This window comes from Periplaneta americana, chromosome 17 (assembly GCF_040183065.1).
Source record: "Periplaneta americana isolate PAMFEO1 chromosome 17, P.americana_PAMFEO1_priV1, whole genome shotgun sequence".
Lineage (NCBI taxonomy): Eukaryota > Metazoa > Arthropoda > Insecta > Blattodea > Blattidae > Periplaneta > Periplaneta americana.
In genome coordinates, this window is record NC_091133.1 from 54,974,920 (window position 1) to 54,991,591 (window position 16,672).

The following is a 16,672-nucleotide window of genomic DNA, read 5'->3' on the forward strand; positions in this document are numbered from 1 at the left end:
ATTACGAGAAGCAGCAATCGCTTGACTTGGTCCCCAAACTCCCCAGATCTAACCCCTCCTTACTTCGTGTAGGGTTTTGTTAAAGACATTGTCTATTCACAGAAACCCAGGAACATTGATGATCTGAGAGTAAAAATTACTCAAGTTTTTCAACAAATCACCCCTCTTATGTTACAACGAACATGGGTTGAACTGCATCACTATTCTAAGTTGTGCAGGGTGCGCAATGGAGGTCACGTTGACCTCTGAGAAATCTCCCATCTTACGGTGTTGTATGCACAAAGTTTCAACAAATAAAGTTCAGTAGTAAATGTTTTACGGTGTTTTTGTTTTATCCATACCCCAACGGATCACCCTGTAGTTTAGGATTTTTCTTTCGTGCAACTTAGATAGACCTACTTTTATTGATACACTTCATAGTACTGTGTAAAAGAGAAGAACATAACCACTGCAATGACCTCTAAAGTGGTTAATCGACGCCTGAGTTTCCTATTGTCAAAATTATTATTTTAAAAGTAAGAAATATGTTATGGGCCCAAATAATCGTCCATCAGTCATAGGTAGTACTGCTATTGTTAACGTGCAAACTCGATATAACCGTATTGTTATTTACAAGATCTCAGCCCGGATTGTTCGTAACCCTCAGAATTTATCAGCGTTTCATCTTCCCCGCGTCCTGGTCTTAATCCCTCCGTCCTGTCCTGGTCCTGGACAAAGAGACGTCTGGCGGCTCAAGGACTTGTTTGGCTTTCAGGAAATAGCGACTGACTGAGGGTCTTCGGAGTAAATCTTTTTATTAAACTTGGAAGAGTCTTACTCCAGGAAGAAAGCAAGATAATCCCAGGGAATCAGTGGATGAAAACATTCAATTTTGTCACAACAATAATATAAAATCAGTGCACCGGTACCCTAAGTCCTTCAGCGCCGGCTTTCCGCCTCGGACACTCGAGTTAAAATCACGACTTCAAAAGAAATTTATGATGATGTCGACACTGGAGCGGTTTCATTTAAGGTACAGCAGACCCCTGTTATTATCCCAGTATTTCTTTGGGTTATCCGCTTACAAAGTGTTTATAATTGAAATTTATCACGAAACACTTGATATAAAATATTTTAACAATAAATATTATGACTTTAATAATAATAACTTATAAAATTATGGATAGCTCAGTCTCCCAATTTATAAGAAATATAGAAGCTGAAAATCCTGAACAGATGGAAAAACTATTTTGGACAACTCCTAAATACACATAGTCCAAATAGAAATGATCGGGACGAAATTGAAATACAAACTGCTGAGCCATTTATACCCGAACCCACACTTTCTGAAGTCGAAATTGCGACAGAAAATCTGAAAAATTATAAGTCTCCAGGTATCGATCAAATTCCAGCAGAATTAATACAAGAGGGTGGAAGCGCATTATCTAACGAAATTTATAAGCATGTACTTGCTATTTGGGAAAAGGAAATTGTACCAGAACAATGGAAGGAGTCCATAATCGTACCTATTTTTAAGAAGGGGGACAAGACCAACTGTAGTAACTGTCGAGGCATATCACTTTTGTTGACGTCGTACAAAATTTTGTCCAATATTCTTTTGAGAAGATTAACTCCATATGTAGATGAAATTATTGGGGATCATCAGTATGGTTTTAGACGTAATAGATCAACTAATGACCAGATATTTTGTATTCGACAGAAAATGGAAAAAAAATGGGAGTATACAGGTACAGTGCATCAGTTATTCATAGATTTCAAAGAGGCATATGACTCGGTTAAGAGAGAAGTTTTATATGCCATTCTTATTGAATTTAATGTTCCATTAATTAAAATATGTCTCAGTGAAATGTACAGCAGAGTTCGTACAGGTCAGTTTCTGTCAGATGCGTTTCCAATTCACTGTGGGCTAAAGCAAGGAGATGCACTATCACCTTTAATTTTTAACTTTGCTCTAGAGTATGCCATTAGGAAAGTCCAGGATAACAGAGAGGGCTTGGAATTGAACGGGTTACATCAGCTGCTTGTCTATGCGGATCACGTGAATATGTTAGGAGAAAATCCACAAACGATTAGGGAAAACACGGGAATTTTACTTGAAGCAAGTAAAGAGATAGATTTGGAAGTAAATCCCGAAAAGACAAAGTATATGATTATGTCTCGTGACGGGAATATTGTACGAAATGGAAATATGAAAATTGGAAATTTATCTTTTGAAGAGGTGGAGAAGTTCAAATATCTTGGAGCAACAGTAACAAATATAAATGATACTCGGGAGGAAATTAAACACAGAATAAATGTGGGAAATGCCTGTTATTATTCGGTTGAGAAGCTTTTATCATCCAGTCTGCTGTCAAAAAATATTAAAGTTAGAATTAATAAAACAGTTATATTACCGGTTGTTCTTTATGGTTGTGAAACTTGGACTCTCACTTTGAGAGAGAAACATAGGTTAAGGGTGTTTGAGAATAAGGTGCTTAGGAAAATATTTGGGGCTAAGAGGGATGAAGTTCCGGCAGTATGGAGAAAGTTACACAACACAGAACTGGACGCACTCTATTCTTCACCGGACATAATTAGGAAAATTAAATCCAGACGTTTGACATGGTCAGGGCATGTAGCACGTATGGGCGAATCCAGAAATGCATATAGAGTGTTAGTTGGGAGGCCGGAGAGAAAAATACCTTTAGGGAGGCCGAGACGTAGATGAGAAGATAATATTAAAATGGATTTGAGGGAGGTGGGTTATGATGATAGAGAATTGATTAATCTTGCTCAGGAAGGGACCAATGTCGGGCTTATGTGAGGGCGGCAATGAACCTCCGAGTTCCTTAAAAGGCGGTAGGTAAGTAAGTAAGTATAGAAGCTGAAGACAAAATGCTCTTAAAAATACCTAAAAACAAATTAAGCCGTGACTCTCATGTTACACAATCCACTCGGACTCCGGACAAAGGTCTAAAAAGGCGGACATGTCCGGACAAAAGAGGACGTCTGGTCACCCTACCTATACTTCTTGAAACAATAGAATAAGTATATATAAATTTCAATCATAAGACACATCTATTTGCAAATGTTCATTTGCTATATGAATATGGAATATATTAACGTTTTCGCCTTATTGGGCATCATGAGATATAATAAAATATGTAATCTGAACCTTGATCAAATTGAGCAAATAACAAATGAGCAATGTATTATACATGGTGTTGGATCTTCATGAGCTTTATGTATAAAACTATAAATAAAATTGAAGGATAATTAATTCGCTTCAAACCACCAACACACTTCTACAAACATCTAGACATATACATATGTAAGTAATCGAAAACTGTTATTAAGATTATAACAATGTCTTAGTATTCCCAAATTTGCATTTGCTTCTTAATAATTACTTAATTTTCATATTTCTTCCCTCGTTCTTAAAACTGTTTAAACAGATTGAGATAAAATAGTAAAACCAACATTTCTTATTTTACAGAAATCATCGTTACATATACAGTCCCTGATAAATTTTGATTACACACAGCAATCATCAATGATAATTATCTGTATGTTATTAAAATCAGATAGAATATTTTAGACCTAAATGGTCAATAACAACCACTATTTGCATCAATATCAGATAACATTGAGATCACAAGCGAACGTATACGTAAGTAATCTCATAACAATTTATTACATTCATCTCTAAAATAAATAACTTTACATCCTCTCTATTTTGACTATTAATTAATGCTTATATCAAGTATAACTATTACGAATTACAACTCTGATTCTCCCCACCTTTGTTTTTCAGTACACGATTGAAATTCTACATGTATAATTACAACCAATCGACAACATAAGATCCATCAGTAACAACACAACAACAATATTGTATATAGTACCTTAAGACATTTCATTCTTCGAACAATGTGAATTTTAATTAATTCCTTTTAAGCTAATATATTTATTTTATTCATAATTTATTTTAACATTACTGATAATTCGTATAATTCTAATTGATTAATTTGTATTTATACTGTAACATGAGTTATATGTATACGCAATCAATTTTCAACTACAATTTTAAAAGTTTGCATCACATTGAAATTAATTATCCTCCAATTTTATTTATAGTTTTATACATAAAGCTCATGAAGATCCAACACCATGTATAATACATTGCTCATTTGTTATTTGCTCAATTTGATCAAGGTTCAGGTTACATATTTTATTATATCTGATGATGCCCAATAAGGCGAAAACGTTAATATATTCCATATTCATATAGCAAATAAACATTTGCAAATAGATGTGTCTTATGATTGAAATTTATATATACTTATTCTATTATATTACTAGGCATATCTGAAAATATAAAATGAATTGTAAAAAAAAAAAAAAAAAAAAAAATTCTTGAAACAACTTGAAGAGCTTCTCTGATTTTGAGGGCAATGCATAAACATTTGGGGTCTTAACATTTTTCTTTTTCACGATGGCAATGGAGATACAAGACTTATATGAGTGCCAAGTGATTATTTGTAAAAATCATATCTCGAAGGCCAGCTTAAGTCCGTTGTTATTTATAATATTTATGGATGAAGTGTTGAAGACCTGCAAACCAAGAACCGATAAGTCAGTGGTAGGGATGCGACAGCTCAGACCAGTGTTTTGTCAGGTGTCGTACTAATCGCAGACTCAGAAAAGAAGCTCCAACAAGCAGTGATTGAATGGCCGGAAAACCTAAAAGAAAGGGAGATGACAGTAAATGACAAGAAGAATCAGGTTATGATGGTGGCGAGGACAGAAGAACAGGTGGAGCAGATTAAGATAGAGTATGACGGGCAACAGCTGACATTTGTGAAAAGCTATGAATATCTAGGAACAGTAATCCATCAAACAGGCAAGTTACAAGGAGAGGTGCGCAAGCAAGCACAAAAGGCACCTAATGCCTACTTTGCCCTGAGCCGTTGCTTATTCGGTAAAGAAGAGGTGGATAACAAGACCAAGACCGTGTGTACAGGCAGTTTTGGAGCCGATACTATTATATGGTAGCGAGAGCTGGACAGCGACGAAGTAAAGTTAATGCAGTGCAAATGAATTGCCTGAGAAGAATAGTAGGGAAAACACGAGGGGACAGCGTAAGAAACAAGAGGATACGGGAGAATTTACAACTGCCACCCATAAGCAAGAGGATGGAAGACCGAAAACTTATTTGGTTTGGACATGTGATCTGGGATCTGGGATCTGGGATCTGATCATGTTACACGGATGGAGGAACACCGGAAACCACGCCAATTCTTGGAGACTAGGCCGCAAGGGAAGCGATCTATAGCCCAGATCACATATAGATTGCTCTTTCCTATGTTAAAATCGGTTGCACTTTGAACAGAACAACCGCCAGGATCGCCACCCGTCAGGATCGCCACCCGTCCGCCGTAAACGAACACGAGATGGCAGTACAGTCGCTAATGGAATTCAAATGGGAGTTATGGCAGCATAGTAAATCTGACAAAAGTTTATTAAAGATATTTTATTAATTTGTCCTACAGAATAAGATCTGTAATATTGACAATTAATATTTGAGGAGAAAAATTCGCTCCGGCGCCGGGGATCGAACCCGGGTCCTTGGTTCTACGAACCAAGCGCTCTGATCACTGAGCTACGCCGAATTTAATCCACAGCACCGGAGCGAATTTTTCTCCTCAAATATTAATTGTCAATAATACAGATGTTATTCTGTAGAACAAATTAATAAAATATATTTAATATTCTTACAGCCTAGCAGTGCATATTTCTGTACAGATTAATGTGCACTTAACTGCGGAATCCCGGCCAAACAGTCATTCAGCTGAGTGCGCCCCTTGTATAATGGTAGTTGACTTGGACATAAAACGTCAACGTATATGGAGTCAGGCCACAAAGGGAAACACCGAAGGAGGAGAATTCGATCCGGTGCTGTGGATTGAATTCGGCATAGCTCAGTGGTCAGAGCGCTTGGTACGTAGAACCAAGGACCCGGGTTCGATCCCCGGCGCCGGAGCGAATTTTTCTCCTCAAATATTAACTGAAAAAAGTTGTTACCGTCAAAACCTATAACTCCGAACAATCTGGGTATATATGATCTAGGCAGACCAAGAACCACATGGGAGGAGATGATAAAGCAGGTCGCGGTAAGCCGGGGAAAAACATTATGTCAGCTCCGCAGCCTAGTCAGAGATAGGGAGGGACAAATACTGTCCGTTACTCAGGAGAAGACGAGCGGAAAGAATGTGACGTTCTTGACTATCGCTGTTGATTATTATAAACATCGCTCAGATAAGCATCCCAGTAGCCAGGTTATTACTCGTACAGGAAGCATGAGTAACAATGCGTATGGAAATTAAAGCTAAGTTGAACAGAAGGAGACCTAATGTTTCCGCTTACTGCAGTACAAATATTGAACTTGTTGCCATACGTTATCTATTCACATCCCTTCCTCCTCAGTCCGCTCTCGTCTTCTCCTGAGTCACCGACAGTACAAGAAGTGGGTCCGAGGCAATCTCCTAACGCTGCGATAGCGGCACAATTGCGGAAGAAGAAGAAGAAGAAGAAGAACAAGAAGAACAAGAACAAGAACAATAAGAACAAGAAGAAGAAGAAAATATCTCGAAGGCTAGGCCTTGTCCGGATGTAGAAATTTATATGGAGATTTCTTATTCTTATAGGGGAAAAATCGTTTTGAAAATCCATCATCACTTGCTGAGCCTTCCTTGTGAGTGGAGCAGATTTGAGAAGACTCTAAGATCAGTACAGCATGTTTAATAGTGTAAATATTGTGAACCAGTGGATGTTCTTGCTTTTAAGTGAAAATAGGACACTCATGTTAGCACACCACTTCCTAAGACTAGCTCACAAAGCTCATAAGCAGCAGGCTTTTGCTCTCATCGGATTTATATTTTAACTTGTAATACTCTGCTTCTTCTCGTCAGTCGCTTGTCAGTGACATTAAGTGTAGCAAGTTTCAATAACGCCAAGGATTAGGATACTCTCTCACACTTTTGTTTATCTGAAGACAAAATATTGGGCATTCTGTATTTATAACCAGCAAGTCCGATCTACACTTGTTCTGATTCAACGATAGTGTTTATTTTACACGGGACTGTAGATAGGTTTATTTGAGCGTGATACTTTAATCTACAATATACACGTCATTCAGAATATATAGAATAATGGCATGGCGGTAACAGAGAATTAACAAATGGAAGTAAACCTTCCCCACAGAATGTGTCAGGGATCGAATACATGTCTCATTGAGAAGCTTCTGTCCACTCAACAATAGATAGGCAGTTTTATCTACAAGTTAATTACATAACGAAAACTTTGATATTGTCCATTTCAGCACGAGCACAGTATCGCTTGGTTGATGAGTTTTTTTGTCAAACATTTGGTGGGATCAACAAACTGTGAACTTGGGTATATGCTGTGTGTGACAACCAAAACAAAACATGTCACCAAGCTATAAAAAAAAGGAGCGGGGCACATCACAATATTTATTTTACAAGCATTGCCCTCTAGCGACAACCAACCTAAACAATAGCTTGCCAGAGTAAGATAGAGTGCAGTAGCTGTCAATGGATGTTCGTACTGGTTGCTTTGGATACGAATTACATTCGTGTGTGGATGTAATGAATGAGGTTTGGAATAAAATATAGACGGAAAGTTTCATAATTATTTCATGTTTTTGCATACGCCGCTGATTTCTGAGAACCCGAATTTTACGCTCTGTCAAATACAAATTTCTATACCCCAGTAAGTTTCTGAACAATTATTTATAAATCCTTTACGATAAACTGTATAGATACAACTGCTGTGAAATTGCAGTAACATAGGAATGGCTTCTCGTTGAATGTCATTTTCATCGTACAATGATGTATTACAACACAAGATGAGTACTACTAACTTTGGGAGGTTTATTGTTACGAAAAAATTACAAAATTTTAATGTGAAAAAAAATGGCGGAGCATATAATGAACAGACCTATCTTTACAGAATGGGTGACGAAAGAATTGTGTCCTAAAAATATTATTTCAAAAACAAAACAATAACAATTTCGAAACGTTTGCAATAAACTTAGAATATTCAGTTTACTGCATTAATTAAAAAGATGCTTACTAAGTTTGTTTTTGAATACTCTTAAATTCCGACAGTCTTTGATGCCACTGGGTAGGTAGGGTATTTCACAAGCGCGATAGCGAGATTGTGAATGATGATAAATACGTTGATGTTTTACGTGTTGGTATGTCTAGTATGAGGCTATACAATAACGTTACTAAATTTACAAAAACTTCCGAATCCAATGTTCTTCGAAGATCCGCACAGTTTGATAGCTTCCACAGAGTAAGAAAATGTATCTTTATGGCAATGTATAGTATCAATTGCCTAGGTCTATATTTTAGTCTATCGGAGCTTAGTTCTAATGTGTGGGCATTTCATTGCACTTGCTCGGATCCGATTCCTAGTGTTGACTGGATTAATATGTTTTGTGTAGATGTAGAATATCGAAGATGGCGGGCGTATTTTATCGCGACTGTTGTTTCCTTCAATAACATAAATTTCATTCCAGCAACACACTCATTGTCATTCTATCTATCTCTTAATAGCCTATAATATAATATAATATAATATAATACACCGAGTCCTGCTTAGAAGGATCGCGAAATAAATGCTCACCACTTAAAACCAGATAAAGATATCGTTGAGATTTACATCTGACAAGATAGAGAAACTGTTCAAGTTTACGCAACAAAGTCTGAAAACAGCTGCATGCGTAACTTTCGTTTGTTTGTTGCTAAAACAAGCCTGACGCCATTTTGTAGGAGAACACGCCATGGTCAACATGTGGACACCACAACAGAAAGTTCAGTGTATGCTATGGCTAGCAGAAGAAAAATCTGTTACGTGAGAACAACGCCGTGTTCGTCGTACATGGATAGGTGGATCGGAAGACGAGGACCAGTTTCCTGGCCAATCAGTTCACCCGATCTGACTCCCTTGGACTTTTTTTTTTCTGAGGCTTTGTGAAGGATGCTGTGTACCAAAGAGGCAGAGCTAACACTTTGGAGGAACTGAGACAACGCATCACAAATGCAGCTGCGCTAGTGAGTCCACAAATGCCACAGAACAATTGGCGGAAGGTTGAATACCGTCGTTTAGATGTCTGCAGGATAACTCAAGGCGCACATATAAGGTTGCATTCAGCATTCTCCTAAACCCTGAGAGTTTTTACATCAAGTTATGTAAAACGTTATGTTAATAAACCATTATTTATACTTGAAATTATCAATTATTTCCCGATCCCTCTAAGCGGGACACGGTGTATAATATAATATTATAATATAATATAATATACAGTAGAGCATCAATTATCCGAAACAATTGGGGACGGGGGTGTTCGGATAACTGATTTTTCGGATAATCGATCATTTACGAAAACAAATTGTACCGGTGACAAAGGAGCAGTATGAAACAAAGAAACACTGATCTTAAACACAAAACTGTACATACAGTATATATTTTGTATCACACGTCTTACAAATAAAACAGAGAACTGACTAGCCTAGTTTGACAAGTTGAAAATGGTCATTAAAGTAGGCCTACAGTTTAGGAAAAGAAACATTTTTTTTTCTTCAGAGCTGATACTCATCTTTTTGTCGCTAAATCTCGCAAACAGCGCTAGCGAAACTTCTACATGGTGCGCGAGCAAATTTGAATTTGACGACTGGAACGCTTTCGGTTAACTGATGTTTCGGTTGATCGGTATTCGGATAATCCATGTTCTAGTGTAATATTATATTATATTATATTATATTATATTATATTATATTATATTATATTATATTATATTATATTATATATAGTTTCAATGTAAGAGATTCGCTGATACGGGATGGAATGTGTTCCGGTGCTAGACGGAGACGTTTTTTATAGTAATACCCGCTGACATCCGGAAATGGTTGTAGTGTTAGTTGACGGCCATGTAATTGGCGTTCTGGAGATTATGGGGGATGGTATTTCATAGCTGTCGATCGCTGGGGACTGCCTGAGTCAAGTCTGCGGTATCGTCTGGGCTGAAGAGCCACCCGTAGGGTTTTCTCATTTATCTCCTCTCTACCTCCTAGGGTTTGCATGCATAATGAACATGTCTGTACAGTTTATACATAGGACTATCAGGGATTCCTTCCGCACACATACAGAAAGATGTGCTTGATACGGCGAATACTATCTGTAATAATGTAATAATACATTGTATGTTGTTAAGTATTGCGGAGTTCTTGCTAATAAAGTCATTAACTCTCTTGCTCTCCAATATTTCTCATACATAGTGGGATTAGAGGAAAGGACTGGGCATCACTGAAGATGATTATGATCTATTTCTTCCTGAAGACTACACAATGAACAAAGTGATAAAGAAATAATTATTCTAATTTTTTATTAACAGTTAGGCCTATGCCCTGAAAGTAAGCGAAAGGATGCAACTGCACTTTTACTTGAATACTCAGGATTTATATTTCGTTGTACATTCTTTGAAAACGAAATTCGTCACTGTACATTGAGATACTACCATATTTTATTATTTGAAATTTCGTGCAAATGGTACGATATATCTTGATATTTTGAGTTGATTAATCTTTTAACTGTTGGAAATGATCAAGTTGACATGGGGTTTTGTAAGATATTACTTCTCTTCTTAGAAACACGATCAGCAACTTCATTCATTCATTCATTCATTCATTCATAGTTTTCTGCCCAAAGGCAGGTCTTTCACTGCAAACCCAGCATTCTTCAATCTCTCCTATTTTATGCCTTCCTCTTAGTCTCGACTTATAATATAATACACAATATCTTAATGTCGTCTACTTTCTGATATCTTCTTCTGCCCCGAACTTTTCTCCCGTTCATCATATCTTCCAGTGTATCCTTCAGTAGCAGTTTCTTCTCAGATACTGACCCAACCAATTTCTTTTTGTCTTCCTATCAGTTCACAGATAATCCACAGAGTACCGGTACCTATTCGACCAGTTGTAAAACTATCCTTTCGTTAAGCTTCATCAGGATGATGCATAATTTTCCAATAATCACTTATTTTTTTACTTTTAGTTGACAGATTCGTTGTTACAGCCGTAACAGTACAACAGATTTTAGGGTATCGAATAAGTGGCTTCAACTTCTCCATCAAAATTTGTGGGTCTATAACCTAAGGATTTATAAAACGAGAAAAGTAGATATGTAGCATGAGCAACTGCTCCTTTTTGATTGGAGAGTAGAGATCAATCAGTAAAAAATATGGAGCTGTGAATAGTTTCCAATGCTAGTAATTTTAGGATCTCTTTTGGGGTGTTTTTCTCGGTATTTTCAATCTGTTCTATTTCTATTACTTGCGTAGGATTAGTTTTATGAATTATGTTTTCTTTGCTTGTTGGAAGATTGATGATAATAATAATAATAATAATAATAATAATAATAATAATAATAATAATAATAATAATAATAGTAATCCTCTAACTGAGGTTCTGGCTGATATGTACCTCTATTATCAGGCAGTACATCTCACTTAACGATATGTGACAGAGAAAAAACAATTGTTTGTATGCATCTGAAGTCTGACTAGAGTAATATGTATGTAATGGAGGGAGAAAGGAACTGGCCACCCTAGCCCATTATCTCCTGGCCTAGTTGCCTCATGAGTCGTGTCTTCTTGGTATCACTTGTGAGGTTCAGACCTGTCTTTGGTCAGTTGACTAAACAACAATCATCATCATCATCATCATCATTTTAGTTGGTTATTTAACGACGTTGTATCAACTACGAGGTTATTTAGCGTCGAGTAGGTTATTATTTTTTATTAGTAGGTTATTTTACGACGCTTTATCAACATCTTCGGTTATTAAGCGTCTGAATGAGATGAAGGTGATAATGCCGGTGAAATGAGTCCGAGGTCCAGCACCGAAAGTTACCCAGCATTTGCTCATATTGGGTTGAGGGAAACCCCCGGAAAAAACCTCAACCAGGTAACTTGCCCCGACCGGGAATAGAGCCCGGGCCACCTGTTTCGCGGCCAGACGCGCTGACCGTTACTCCACAGGTGTGGACTTTAGCGTCAATGAGATTGGTGATAGCGAGATGATATTTGGCGAGATGAGGCAGAGGATTCGCCATAGATTACCTGGTATTCACCTTACGGTTGAGGAAAGCCTCGGAAAAAACCCAACCAGGTAATCAGCCCAAGCGGGGATCGAACCCGCGCCCGAGCGCAACTTCAGATCGGCATGCAAGCGCCTTAACTGACTGAGCCACGCCGGTGGCTTCATCATCATCATCATCATCGTCATCATCATCATTTATCCTCTCTGTTTACTTCTTTCTACCTCCAAATTCAGACACAGCATAAAATCGAAGAAGGCAATAGCAGATCGCTGTAAAACACAATTTTAATTTCCTCGTAAAAGCAAGAAAATTGGTTGTATAATTCCATATTGGAATTCCGATCTGACGGATGTGTATGCATGGCGTTTCTAAGCCCCCTGCAATCCTATAGAGACGTGGAATTGCATTTCCCATTAAGTAGCAAGAATGGGACAACCAAAGAAACTAACCGAGGGATTCAGGAGGCCATTACAGCGCTAAGAGGCTTTCTTTCTGGAAGCCGTTTTCCGCTCGAAAAGAAGAGGCTTCCAGTCGAATCAGCTTCGTGAATGCAGTGTACAGAGAATTGAATTGGGTAACATCCCGAGGGCCCGCCTGCCGCAGATAGCGTAGGCATTTGTTTCCGTATAATTGGATTCTTTACCCGCTTTATTAATATCGTATCGCCCGAAATCAATAAATATCTGCCGAACTGAATGGAAAACCCGCGTTCTGAGCATGTCAATGGTTAATTAATTAGAACAAACATCCATATCTGCTTGTCGCCATGTTTGTAATTCAGAGAGCATTGTTGTGTTGCATGGCTTGTTAGAACGCATGCGTTGCAGGAAGTTGTACACATAGGACGTGATAACCGTGTGGCTTTTGTTTTGCCAATCAACGTGTGTTTTGATTTATTAGTTGACTTGAATTTTATCTCGGCTGGTTGCCACTGAAGATGTAAGCTTTGTTAAATTCTGGATTATTTCCTGTGTTCTATCAGCAAAAGCACTCTATTATAATTTAAAGCGGAAAATCTGACGCCAAAAAATAAACACTCAAAAGTTTCGACACAGTCATTTTCAGTTGCCTAGTAATTATTACTATGACTGCCACTGGGTCCGAGGTTCACGGGTTCGAATCTGGTCGACGCGATGGATTTTGAAGGGCGATTTCTTAGAATAGCTTTCTTCCGAAAGGAAGTAAATTATGGAAGGCCCTATGGTAGACTTACGGTACGTAAACGCAGTCTGTCCTTGGATGAGTGGGCTCCAGGAAAAATTTACAGGCCATTCATCGCTAAACTCAAAAATAAACTATGGAATTGGTGAAATTGATCAGAATAGTGACCTAACAGCAAGAAGTTTTTTTTTCCCCCCCAGCATTCCATCAAGTTTCGACGTGTTTGTGAAATATACAGGAAAACATTGAACATATAACAAAAATGCAAACGTAGTAATTGTTATTAAACTATCTTAGCATATAATTTACTTCACAAAAATGAGAATTCGATCAAGACAAAAAGAGGATTATAAATATGCAAGCTGTGAAAACGATCCAATATTAGGCTACGAGAAGGAAGATATCAGATCGGAATTTAATATACGAACTTTCAAAATGAATTAAAAGTAAATAGGCCTACTTTGTGAAGAACACAATTGAGACCTTGAAACATGAAAGGTGCTAAGTGCTTTTTTTTTTCGAAATTGAAATTTTCACATCGGTATGTGCTATGTACCATTTCATGTTACATATCAATCGGGGTAATTGCTAAAAGACCTCTAAGCAGATCAAATTTAATGTCCACCGTTGTGGCTGATGTGTTAGCGAGCCTAACTCCGAACCTAGCTGGTCCGGGTTCGATCCCCAGTCGGGACGAGTTGCTTGGGTGAAGTTTTTTCGGGGTTTTTCTCCCCTAACTCCTAAGGATGAATATCAGGCGATTGGAACCCCACTCATCTTCGCCACTCCCTTTCCTCCCCTATCATCATTTCATTCGTCATGCCGTTACTTCTTCTGGTTTTCAGATCGCTCCACAGGCTGTCCTCCGAAACTGCTGGCTCTCTCGACCGGCCTCCGTGTATTGTATTCGTGCGATGACGGATAGCTTTTGCCACGGAACCGGGGTCAGACCTTCTCGGAGAAGGACTTCTGCCTCGGACCGTTAAGGGAGTCTTGGGGGGTTGCCGAAGCAGGAGTGGTACATGGACTCTGTTGGCTGTAGGGGCCGGTCGTTAAGGAGGTGAAGTGGTTAGGTCGGTGCGCGTGGATCGGTGGGCACGCAATTCATTCCATATCGGGGGGTGTACAATAGACCTCAGGTCGTAGTCTCCCTCCTAACAAGTAAAAAAAAAAAAAAAAGCAGATCAAATCATGCCCAGTACATAACGCTGGTCTTTGTAATATAAATTTTTCTCAAATAACTGTTCCTTATTTTTGGTACTTAGCACATTTGTTATTTCGAGGCCTCAATTCTTAATAATGAAGATGAGCTTACAAATAAACTTCAAGTCGTCATTCAAAAAGACCACTGAAACAATAGTTATCTGAACATAATAGCTCGCTACCGGATTAGCACATGGGTAAGAAGGTAATCTTCTAATCAGAGATTGAACTCAGGCGTGGTTTCGAAACTCTCTTGGACTAATTATCCGGTTGGAGTTTTCCCACCGAAAGCATCTCTTAACTGTAAAGTCATTTTGTGCAGCTGATTTCTTAGCTCTGTACATTTTTGCACCTGCAGAAGAGGGATGAAACAACTGATTTAACATTCTGTATGTTTGTCAAAGTAGTGAACCTATTTTCGTCAACTGTAACATATCTCCTCAAAAATGTTGTGTCATCTTCCTGAGAATACAGTACTGGACAATCTCAAGGCAATATATCAAATTTCTCTGCTTTTTATCAAGATTCGTTGCTTTAGAGACCAACTCAGCATAGAATAATAAGCTGTCTGTTGACAACAAGAGAGGGCAACATGAAAGACTGGAAGTACTGTTAATCATGAAATCTACCGCCATCTGCAGTGCGCCAAAATATTTAACCTTCTCTATAAAATTCATAGATTTCAAAGCTTACATGAAAGAAAATAATTTTCTAAAAATGACATTATTTATAAAGAAATGTATCGATGGTATTGAACAGCAACCTCATATGTCAAAAATATGAACGAATAAGATTTCACTTGATTCCTATCAAAGAAATTTTCGCGAATCTTCTGCTAACACATCTCAAGTCAAGGTATGGATACAACTTTCACACGAAGAGATTTAAATGTAATTTTATGTCAGATATTTGTTCGTTTTCAAGATATTTAAATGCTCCTTCACTCTCCGTATTTTTTTTTTTTTTTACATACCAAGTTGCAGTTCAACATAATCGATATGCAACCAGTGGCGACTCGTGATATTTTTTGTATGTAGCATATGAGATTGACGACTGATGACAAAGTCAGAAACTAATAGTAATAATAATATTAATAATAATGATAATAATAGAGGATGTAAAATCAATACTAGTAGGCCTATGTTAGTCTTTGACTCACCATTCTGGAACTGGCAATTTATTAGTAGTGAAGTTCAATTCTCCTCCCCTTTTTAGTTGCGAAGATGTCTCCTAAGCCATTGTACTGCCCGATATTTACCGATGCTCCGTCGTAGGTTTGCGCAATTAATTTCTAGCTATAGTTAAATTCTTCTAAATGATCAATTACAACTTCAGATATTCTTTCGGCTGTTCTGTCATCTGAAAGTCCTGTTAATTCTTTTATTTATTATAGCTTATTTTATTTATTTTTATGTAATTTTGGCTTTATTCATTTTATTTTTATATTATATCATTTTAAATTATTTATTACTTCATTTATTCTATTCTTTTAAAATGGCCAATGAACTGCATTTAAGGAGGCTATAAGGGTACTTGAAAATTCTTGTTGTGGTCTCTAACAGAGTCTCCACCACCCAGAAAGAAGGGTCGTAGTATTAGGATACGCGGTCATATCCTCAGACGCAGTTAAACTCAAGCCATACACCGACCTCCGCACTCTCCCCTGTCCAGTACCTTCACTGTTAGAAATACCGTTTGCTGTAAGATATTTGGATGGTTCCTCGGAAATTATTTTTGAACTGTGCAGTAGTGACAACTCACGACAAAAAGTGCAAGTTTAAAGGAAATTAATACGTCGGGACACGTTGAAAATCAAAATCTGTAATTAAAATGTTTTCTATCTCAGAGGCACGAAATTAAATTTGAGATCATCCTCATATCCTTCATGGAGGAATCGCCACTGTATGTAACATCATAGTTGTGAACATATATTGTGAAATGTTTTAATTTATGCTACTTCACATTAATTAAAATTATGGAAAATATTAATTCCTCTTGTAATGCGATAAACTTGCAATTTTTAAGGTATTGCAATTGACACAAAAAAGTTATGGAAAAGTTGCCCTTTCAGCAAGGGAAATTGAATCTTCAATATTTAGTGCCTTGATGTTTGAAGTAGCTGTCGTGGCAAGGGGTGTTTAAA

General features: G+C 37.6%; 1 non-coding gene across 1 annotated transcript; it reads right to left on the reverse strand.

The window, feature by feature from the left end:
* Positions 1-5,578: 5,578 nt before the first annotated feature.
* Positions 5,579-5,651, reverse strand: TRNAT-CGU (transfer RNA threonine (anticodon CGU)). The gene has a single exon. It is a non-coding gene; the product is annotated as a tRNA-Thr (tRNA).
* Between the last annotated feature and the right edge of the window lie 11,021 nt (positions 5,652-16,672).